This window comes from Phoenix dactylifera, chromosome 1 (genome assembly GCF_051530095.1).
Source record: "Phoenix dactylifera cultivar Ajwa chromosome 1, Ajwa_hap1_PhDact_Kaust_v1.1, whole genome shotgun sequence".
NCBI lineage: Eukaryota > Viridiplantae > Streptophyta > Magnoliopsida > Arecales > Arecaceae > Phoenix > Phoenix dactylifera.
In genome coordinates this window covers 30,632,476-30,635,007 of record NC_143190.1, presented here as the reverse complement: position 1 = coordinate 30,635,007, position 2,532 = coordinate 30,632,476, and the positions used below count along the sequence as shown (strand labels likewise).

Genomic DNA, 2,532 nt, shown 5'->3' with positions numbered 1-2,532 from the left:
TGTGGATTATGAATGAAACTTTTATGTTGAAGAAAAATATGCTTGGAAATAGGTCTATTTTCTTATTAAATAATTGATTTTATTGGAGATTATAAAGTATTCATCTTGGTGGAATCCTTAATAATTTTAATTATTATCTTTGGACCTAAAATAATAGATCTTATTTATATCTACCAGAGACTATGTGATGTATATGAAACTTCAATTCAAAATTTAGATTTATAAGTTGATCTATGGTCTTTTATCAATATTGTTAAGGTTGCTAATGAAATCTAGATTTGTATGAAGATCTTGAATTTTAACGAAGATCTTAATGAAGAAAACTCTAGAAGAGAAATGATTGAGTCAGTTTTAACGAAGAAAACTGACAATATTGAGTCAGTTTTTGATAAATGCTAAAGATCTTAACGAAGAAAACTCTAGAAGAGATGATTGATTTGGTTTTACTCATTTGTGTTGATTTAAAGCCTTCTAATTTGGTGTAGCATTAAGAAAATTTTTCTAGTTATTTTTACTTGTAGGAATTTGACTTGGAATTGTCTAGTTAAATTGACAGGAGAACCAAGATTCAATTCATTTTGAATTTTTTTTACTAGTCTATATGATGGTTTTGAATGTCTCAATTGACTCGAGGATTAATTCAGATGGATGTGCTCAAGGTAAATTAGGGGATGAGAATCAAAGTTTTTTTTTTGGGATTTACCTAAAAATTAAAATTTTGGATCTCTTTAGTTTATAATACAAAGTAGTATAATGATCAAAAGTTATTAGTGAATCTAAAAAATTTTGATGGTTTGAATCAGAGTGCACAGCAAAAACATAGTGGTCTGAATTATTTTTCTAAGTTGGTCAGAAATATTATCTCTTTGATTTGGCATGTTTTAATAACAAAAGACTTGATCTGTTTTCTTGTATGGTAGGATTTTCTTGATAAGTGAAAGAAAAATATTCTGATTCTTGGATATCATTGTTGTATCTTAGGTTCTCCAATTTTATTTCATACTAAAAAAAATTTTGGCATCTTGAGACTAGAATTAATAGATTATCAATTCTTAATCATGGATCTAAAATATTTTGGTATAAATCTCTTTCCTTCTAAATCTGAAACTTGAAATTCTTTAATTGATATCAACCCTCTATTTGATTGAAAGAGATTAAGGTTATCTGTCGACCTTGATGAATATTCTACTAGGGGTGGATTGGAGTTGTTTGTGATCTAATCTTATGATAGATCGGTTAATTATAAGCGAAGTTAAATGAAAAAAGAGGATTGTACATTATGAAGAGTATTTAATGCTAAAGCTTTCACCTATTTTCATTAAGCCGATTATGATTTCTGTAAAGAATTAATCAAGAGCAATTAATTTTTTGAGAAAAGAATTAAGGCATTTAAATCCAAGATTGGAAGGTTAGTCTTCTTTTGAAGGAGATCAAAAGAATTTACTATGTATTGTAGATGGAAAGAATCAAGTTTTGAGATGCCATGATTTTGTATATCAAAATTTTGTGAGCAGGCTTTCTACAAGAGAGATTGTTTAGGAGCTCGACGATGATATGATGGTTGCATCCTTTCAAAGTTTGAGGCTTCAAGTAAGTTAATTTCGAAATGAAATTATTTTAAGGAGGAAAAATGTAAGACCCAGCCCTTTAAGGAAATTGGGCCTGGTCTATTTGACCGGCCCAATTGAATTTGGCCTAAAATACAAAAAAAATCCTTAGTTCTGAGGTTGTAAAGGCCCCCATATCTAAAGCTAGTATGCTTGGGCAAAGGCTTATTGTTTCTATCCCTGTTATTTTAAAGTTGGGCAGTCTTAGCAAGTGAATCAAAATATTCTCATGCCTCATCAGGTTGTTTTTCCAAAAATCTATCATTGCACATGGTCTCTACAAACTGTTTCAACTGTGGAGACAAACCTTCATAGAAAAAGTTAATAGTTCTCCAAGTTTCAAACCCATGATGAGGACATGAGAGAAGAAGTTCTTTAAATCTCTCCCAACATTCATAAAAGGTTTTATTATCTTTTTGTTGGAAATTACTGATTTGCTTTTTTAGAAAATTGATCCTTTGTGTGGGAAAGAACTTTTTCAAGAATTCTTTCTACATCTCTTGCCAGGTTCCTATTGATCTAGGCCACAAGGAGTTCAACCATGTTTTGGCCTTATCCTTCAAAGAAAAAGGGAACAACGTCAGCTTGAGGACATCCTTGGTATCCTACATTATCAAGAAAAATCATGCATGAAGGTTGACTAGTCCTGTAGGTTGTAGGTATTGTCTCAAAGTCATAATAGGAGGTTCACATTCTCGATCGTGGTGACTCCCCCGCATCTTCATTTAAATCAGCCATCTCACAAGGTATGAAATACTGCGAAGAAATCTTAGGAATGTGTCTCAAGGGATTGTCAAAAGATGTACGACTTAATCGACCAGTGTTGTCCCTATTCCACTTTAGCATGTAAAATTTTTCTAGTTTTTATTATTATTATTATTATTATTATTATTATTATTATTAATTTTTTTTAAGAGCTGAAACT

General features: G+C 30.7%; 1 non-coding gene across 1 annotated transcript; it reads left to right on the top strand.

The window, feature by feature from the left end:
- Positions 1-1,949: 1,949 nt before the first annotated feature.
- LOC113461366 (small nucleolar RNA R71) lies at positions 1,950-2,056 on the top strand. The gene has a single exon (XR_003383593.1). It is a non-coding gene; the product is annotated as a small nucleolar RNA R71 (small nucleolar RNA).
- Positions 2,057-2,532: the final 476 nt, after the last annotated feature.